Source organism: Electrona antarctica, assembly GCF_951216825.1.
Source record: "Electrona antarctica genome assembly, chromosome: 8".
In the NCBI taxonomy this organism is placed as follows: domain Eukaryota; kingdom Metazoa; phylum Chordata; class Actinopteri; order Myctophiformes; family Myctophidae; genus Electrona; species Electrona antarctica.
The window spans coordinates 36,700,129-36,708,872 of record NC_136789.1 but is presented as its reverse complement, the minus strand read 5'-3'; positions in this window follow the sequence as shown (position 1 = coordinate 36,708,872).

Below are 8,744 nucleotides of genomic sequence, written 5' to 3'. Positions count from 1 at the left end.
GAAGGCCCCCAGACAAGCACTTTTGACTGTCTCCACTTAACCTGCATCAAATTAGCACAGAGACCAAATGTATAGTATAATTATTGACAGAATATGGCAAATATGGAATTATGGCTATATGGACTATATTTTACGATACCACAATCCCCCCTTATGACAATCCCAAGATTGTCATACAAAAAATACATATAGTCCATATTCACAACTGTTGAACACCCCCTTTTGACTCCACATGGCCCAGCGCACATCAGGAAAAACAAAAAAATGACAACATTACAAAGAAATGAAAAAATGATTACAACTGGTTTAGATTACATGTTCACGTTCTTCAAATGATTCTTCTTTACTTCAAATCACCTTTTTAAACGAATTTCACATAACCTATGATCAATGATAGAAATGAAACTTTAAACATACTGACATTAAAATCACAACAATTTCGTCTTAACCCCTTTGTTTCACTTTGAAACACCCACTTTTGTTGGAATAATTATTGACCTTCAATCTTAATAACTAAACACCCAGTTTAATATGATATTAAGATTAAAACCATAACAGCCATAACATTCATTTTCAAATAAGTTTTTCGGACAAGTTTGATAAATTCATTTATATTTTGAAACTACTCTCCTTCAAAGGCTTGGTAAGCGCCAATACGATCCTAGCCAGAGGCCCCCTCCCGCTTCAAGTCCCTGACTTACCTCACTAAAAGAAGAGAAACTTAACCAGGGTACTACCGGGTTACTTCCTCATGTTTAAAGGCAAAAGTTTTCTCAATAATAACAAAAGAATCTTGCACGTCATGGCAACTAACTGCCTTTAGTTGACTATAATGCAAACTAAATTTCACACGAGAAAATAATAATCAGCTCTACTGATTCCAAGACGATTTACAATCTGACGCGTAGTGAGAGGAGCATCTCGTCCGCCTGACACAGCCACATCAATTAATTTCAATAAAGCTAAAATTATTTAAACATTCTCCAAATTACCCCTAGGCTCTATTTCTTGAATCAACTTCTTAACTAATTTAACTTCGACAAAACACAAACATCAACATATGCCTACATATACGCTGAATAGACTTACATTTAGACACACTTTTTGAAAACAGATAGAGACTATTGAATCTCTCCGTTATTAATAAAACTTTTTATAATGTTGCTCTTCTCATTGTCCTCACCTCATGTCCGTTTTTAGCCATGCTTGGGTCAAACAAGCTGCATGAAAGTTGCAACGTTCCCGCGCACCGCCGCTGCTTCCATTGTCCTTCCTTGCCCATCCAACACTAGCACCCATTCTCCCCCCTTCCAGACATTATACGAATATGAAATATCACATAAATGACTGGAAAGAAAAAGATGAACGCTCGTGTAGCTACAGGCCCAGCCGAAACAAAGACACGCCGCAAAATGAGCTTGCAGATCCGCTGTATTTGAAGAATGAATGAACGCGGTCGCCGTCCGTGAACACCTCGCTGATGAAATGAACCGAGCTGAGCCGTGCGCTCTCCTCCCGGTGCACGGTCCGCCGATGAACGCTCCCGGTCCGCCGCTTGGTGAAGGCCGTGCAGATCGATCGTCCCCCTCGGGCTGGAGACTCGCTGCTCCCCGCCGAGACGTGCAGAGACGCAGGTCGCCGCCGACGCGCTGTAGAGGGCTTCTCCACTCCGCTCGTCGCCGTGTCCAGGCCGCTGTTCACCGGAGCGCACTGTTTGCGCCGCCGTCTTCCATCCTCGCCGAAGAGAAGACCACTTCCTCCCGCTGTAGACCGAATGCCGTGCCGCCGAAAAATCTAACCAAAACTTTGGTCGCCGAAATCAGACTGAATTATCCAAAAGTCCCGCTGGTTCTTCTTTCGCCTGACGCAAAAAATGCATCACCACGACTGGGTCGGCAGCACTTATGTGGAATCTTTCTTTAAACAGGTCCGTGGATTCTCTCCTTATTTTCCTTAATATAGCATGAAGTGAGTCGCGATATCCAGGCAAAGTCCTTCTTTTATTCAATCAAGGCATATCCCATAGTTACATCAAGTTACACGCATCAAGTCATCAAGCATCAATTCCATACAGCATTTTCAGGCCAGGCCAAGCCTGTCTTCTCCGTTCTCCCACTCCAACCAACCTCCCAACTCTTCTGTGTCCCATCTCTTTATACAAATATAACATGCAGTGGGTGTCACCTTTGTCCCTGTGTGTGTGTGTGTGTGTGTGTGTGTGTGTGTGTCTGTGTCAGGAAGTCAAAGACCCCCACCTGTGACAGGCACTGTAGTAAAATGAGTCAAACTGTTAACCTCCTATCATAAAGATTGGCTCTGATCAACCAGGAAGCCCCAGGTGGTCTTCCTGACCGCCTGAAAATAGCCTAGGTATTTTTACAGCTGCCGTAAGCCAAGGCCTGTCGTCACAGACCCTAAAGATAATATCAGTTCAAAAGATCACTTTGGTAACTTGGCTCTCCCCAATACTTCAAGTCAAGGAGTAAAACCTACAATTTGGTTTCAGCCCAAGATTGGCTTCCTGCCTGTGACTTCAGTTTAAGGCACTTTGAGTGAGATCAGGCTTGCAGAAGTTAAAGTTATATGTACAATTGTGACTAACCATGTAGTTATGCATATGCTATGATTCATAATTCACCACAACAGCTCACATGATAAGCAGCCACTGGGAAGTGAAAAACTACGTGCTAGAGACCAAGATAATGGAGGAGTCTCACACAGGTGTAAACATTAGGCAAGACTTGGAGAAGTAGCCGACGCATTCGCTATACCTGCAGAGAAGAGGTATAGCGAATGCTATTTGACTGGAAAGCTAAAATGAGGTTCTTTAGGACCCGTTTGACAGCCAGTCCATATAAGCCCAACTCCAGTGATGAATGTTGGAGAAACTGAGATATGATTGGTCACCCATATATTTGGGGACTGCCCAAAAATACAGACTTATTGGAAATAGACAGAATTAGACACAATCTTTAAAATAAATATTCCACTGAACTCAAGGTCATCTTTATTAGACATATGTGATCTCTCCTATTCTGACTGCTGTCTCATCAAAGATTGACCGACGCATTCGCTATACCTGCAGAGAAGAGGGTTGCTGTCGTTAGCGATAATGCATCTAATATGGTTGTGTGCCTCGATACACTGCAAGGAGAAGAGAGTTGGGAGAATGTCAAGGGGGTCCGTTGCGCGGGGCACACACTGCAGCTTTGCATTAATGCAGCACTAAAACACCACGACCCAGTAACCCGTACCGTGGGATTTGGAAGGAGACTGGTGTCCGCCTTTAAAAAGAGTTGCACCAAAACTGCGGCCTTAACAGAGAAACAGCGGAGTCAGAATGTTGTAGAACATTGCCTCATTCAAGATGTTGCAACACGCTGGAACTCCACCTAGAGCGTCTCTGTGAACATAGGTCCTGTCTGATCCACACATCACCAGAAGAGCGGACCGAGGTCTCGACCTGACAACAGATCAGTGGGCCCAATTAGACGACCTGGTAGGCGATCTAACCAGGGATTCAGATATCTCGGGATTATCCTCACTCCTAAAATCACACAACTATACAGTTCAAATTATGATAAATTGGTTAAAGAAATTAAAAAAGACCTACTCAGATGGGATCTGCTGCCTCTGTCCTTCTTTGGAAGGATAGTCAGTTAGAATGAATATTCTGCGACTACTTTTCCTATTCCAATCTCTCCCTATTGCAGTGCCACAATCGCTTTTCAAATTACTCGAAAGATGTATATCAAAATATGTCTGGCAAAATAGAGGACGAGAATTAGGCTGACATTTTTGATGTCACCAAAAGGAGAAAGGAGGGCTGGGTTTACCGAATATGAGAACGTATTACTGGGCAGCGCAACTCCGAGCAGTGGTGGCTTGGGTGTTCAGAGATGGTCTTCAGTGGTGGCTTGGGTGTTCAGAGATGGTCTTCAGTGGTGGCTTGGGTGTTCAGAGATGCGGAGACAGGATGGGTCCCTATAGAACTCAATACCAGGAATAGCACTATCTACCCTTCCATTTCTCAGCCAAGAGTCTCGGAAGAAGATCAAAATAAATAATATATGGGTTAAACATACATTGTTAAACATGGGTTTCAGTGCAAAAACAGCTAAAGATAGCCACGGCCCTATCAAGAGCCATGACTATTGTAGGCAACATAGAATGTATTCCATCTATATGGGACGGAGCATATAAAAGATGGGCGGCAAGAGGTTTGTTTTTTACAATCAATGGGATTGATGGGAATTCTCCAAAAGAGGTACGCCCTGCCGCCAACAGATTTATATAGATATTTACAAATTAGAAACTATATTACAAAAATAAAGATTGGGACGCAATTAAAAGAATACCTAACAATATGGAGCAACATTTTATTGAAAACTCTGAACACTCTCTGAAGTGTCCCTTATATATAAAAAATACTCTTCATATCAAGGGACAATGGGAAATGGAGTTGAACATTGTGATAGAGGATGATACATGGGAAGATATGTGTTCTGGCTGTCATGGAGGACTACAGAGCGAAGATATGTGTTCTGGCTGTCATGGAGGACTACAGAGCGAAGATATGTGTTCTGGCTGTCATGGAGGACTACAGACTGGAAAGCTAAAATGAGGTTATTTAGGACCCCTTTGACAGCCAGTCCATATAAGCCCAACTCCAGTGATGAATGTTGGAGAAACTGTGATATGATTGGTCACCATACCCATTTTGGGACTGCCCAAAAATACAGACTTATTTGGAAATTAGACAGAATTAGACAAAATCTTTAAGAGAGATATTCCACTGAACTCAAGGTCATCTTTATTAGACATATGTGACCTCTCCTATTCTGCCTGCTGTCTCATCAAAGATTGACGCGAGTCCAGGTTGGAGCAGTTGTTAGAGTGTGGTTTATTCACCTGAGAAAGCACAGTTGGGACACACAACCACAGCTCAGACACAAGTAACACATGTGGTCATCTCCTGTTCAGGTGTAACAGAGTTAGAAATATGCTTGTATTAATTTCTACAAAATCACTACTTGCTTTTCAATGTATTGCTTAGAGTACTAAAGCCACCTGGTGGATGAACAGCGCAGCTGCACGCAGTGTCCCTTTGTGCACACTTTAGTTTGCAGGAAATTAATTCAAATGCTGCAGGTGGGTGCAAGAGAGCTCCGTTGCAAACAATAAATATATTTTTGGGGTTTTATATTAATCATTTTCACTCTTTGTTACACAGATTTGTGTACTGTATGCTGCTGCTGCGCTGTAGATGACATCCGTGTTCATTTATTGTTCATACCAGTTCATACCAGGAGCTCCAAAGTAAAGACCTGAGTGAGAGCAAGTCCTGTGTGGCCGTGTCATCACTTCTACACCATATACATCTCCACCAAATACAGAGACAGACACAACCCGTTACACAGACACAACATACTCCATGTCAGAGAATTATTATGTAACACAGGCTACACAGCACACTAGCAGAGCTAGCTAACATGCTAACCATTTTTTAAACAATGAAATAAGCAATTCCATACCATGAAATACAAAAACGAATGTTACTGAATAACATTATGTAACCATGAGTGCATATCTGGCCACTTATATGAAGCATAGATGTTTGTAATTAATTTGTTTGTGCCTGAGCAAACAGGAGACCATCTTACCCTCAGTATTGAGTTCCTCTGTACTGAGGATTACCCACAATGCAACACAACTTCTTCTTCTTCTTCTTGTGGGGTTTATTGGCGGTTGGCAAACACCTACTGGTGTCTTTATTCATCCTACTTATTGGATTCCTGAGTTACCTTACCACAACAAACCTATATTCTATCAATCAGATTAGTTACTCTCAAATATTCAAAAAGGTGCCTATAGCACCTGTCTCCTGACACTTTTCTTAGTATATTTACTAAGTCGTATCTTTCTTTCATTTCTGCTAAATTCTCCCTTAACGGTCTTCTTTCTCCTTCATAAGCTCTACAGTTCATCATCACATGCTCAACTGTTTCCTCCTCCCCACAATGATCGCACCTCCCTGTGTTGTGTTTTCCTATCATAAATAAGGCCTGTATGTCCAAATCTTAAACGTGTTATTACCGTCTCTTCCCTTCTGCTCTTTCCTGCTCCCCTCTCCTCTCCTACTTTCCTCTGAATTCCATAAAACCATCTTCCCTTCCTCTCCTCCTCCCACCTCTTTTGCCATCTCTCCTTCATCTTTCTTTTAATAATGCTCTTTCCCTCCATCTTACTAACTTTCACTGCCGTCTCAATGTTGCCACAGTTTGTCGCCTCCTTTGCCACCTTGTCCACCTCCTCATTTCCTCTCACTCCAATGTGTGCCGGTACCCACATAAACACCACTGTTAAGCCCATCATCCCTATCCTATATAAGATTTGTTTTATTTCTATTAGAATGTCCGGCCTACTTTCTGAGTTGCTGCACTGTAGGCTTTTTAACACTGAGCTTGAGTCTGAACATATCACCACTCTTAGTGGCCTAACCTCCTCCACCCAGTGTACTGCCAGTAGTATTGCAATCATTTCTGCTGTATACACAGATGCCTCATCGTTAATCATTTTACCTACCCTTATCTTAAACTCTGGGACACAAAATGCCACTCCTACCTTACTGTCTGCCCTTTTTGACCCATCGGTGTACATCTTTACATATCCGTAGAATTCATTAATATATTCTTGCACGATCCAGGAATTACACACAAACTCTCTGTCATTGTTCTTCCTATCCAAAATGGTCAAATCTACTTTAGCATCCGGCAGAACCAAGGGAGGGACTGTTGGCCATGGTACTGTTGGACTAAACAGAACCCAGGGAGGGACTGTTGGCCATGGTACTGTTGGACTAAACAGAACCCAGGGAGGGACTGTTGGCCATGGTACTGTTGGACTAAACAGAACCCAGGGAGGGACTGTTGGCCATGGTACTGTTGGACTAAACAGAACCCAGGGAGGGACTGTTGGCCATGGTACTGTTGGACTAAACAGAACCCAGGGAGGGACTGTTGGCCATGGTACTGTTGGACTAAACTGTAGGTGTTCAATTCCAATTTATTTTGCCCTCTGTACTGCTGTCCATCCAAAATTTCCGACCTCCTTTTCCTCTTTTTCCCAGCTATGCTTTAAAGTGTCTTGAGCTGGATGCTCCTCACTATGCCCTTGCAAGTGTACCCAGTAGTTCATTGACAGTTGCATCCTTCTCAAATCAATGGGCATAGCCCCCATTTCCACCTGCAGAGCTGCTGTGGGCGTTGTTTTGAAACCTCCTGTACATACACGCAATGCACGATACTGTATAACATCTAGCTTTTCCAAATGCGTCTCTGCTGCGGCCCCATACACCACACTCCCATAGTCTATTATTGCTCTGATTAGTCCATTATATATCGCTTTTAATGCCATTCTATCCGCCCCCACTCTTTTCCCACTAGACATCTCATTATATTTATAACCTTTTTGCACTTGTCCACAACTTTCTGAATATGTATACTCCATGTTAGTCTCTCATCAAACCACAGTCCTAATAACTTAAAATGTTTCACTCTTTCTATATCCTGTTTGTATATGCGTATCTTACTCTCCTCTCCCACTCTTTTCCTGGTAAAGAACACTGTTTTCGTCTTTCCTACCGAAAACTTGAAACCCCATTTATAAGACCATTCTTCCACTCTATTTACTGCCTCCTGTAGCTTCTTTACAATGAACTGTACGTTTTTCCCCCTCCTCCAAATTGCCCCATCATCCGCAAACAAAGAAAACCCCATACCACTCTCTACTCCTTTGAAGACATCATTTATCATGATAGAAAACAACAGTGGACTAACTATGCTCCCCTGCGGAGTTCCATTCTCTATCCTAAATTTCCCTGACAAGCTCTTTCCTACTCTTACCTGTATTGATCTCCCTATTAAAAAACCTCTAATCCATCTATACATTCTCCCTTTAACTAACACAACATCTTCAAAATAAAATGTATTACATACAAAACGAAATAAATTAGCCATGGCTGTGTCCCAAGTTTAACATAATTGAACTATAAAGAAAGTATTTCTTAACACTGTTACACATATATGAACAAGTGTCCACGAATGACCAGTGCTATATAATGCATATTCTGTCGATAGTTGCAAGAAAGATTGTGACACTTAATTGGGATGAAACCCAACCCCCCTACGATCAGTGGCTACAAAAAGTTAAACAAATATATAAGATGGAATATATGACAGCCCAGTTACAAATTAAGCTCCCTAACTTCAAAAGGAGATGGGAGTTAGTGGCAGAATATCTGGAAGCAGATTCTACAAATGGGTAGAGACGCTGCCCAGATACCCTAAATGAACACCCCATTCGAACGGTCGAATCGGCTGTAAATTAAAACCTCCCATATCACAGTGAAAAGTTCAAGTTCACCCGCAAGGCATTTGCAAGGCAAATAATATTACTATGGATTTTTTGTTTTTTTCTTTATTTTTCTTGTAATGTCACTTATTTTACTTTTACACTTAAAAAAAATTAACTGAGAGAAAATGAACATGTCTTATAATATGACATGAAATTGCCTGTAAATGACTTTATAATGGAAATAAACAGGTTAAAAGAAAAAAAAAGATAAACCTCATTAAAGATCCCCAAACATTCTTAATGTTCTGAATACAAGTATAACTCTTAGCCATGTGGTTATAAACATAACATACATATAACAACCAGGACATTTTAACATCTCTATTTTA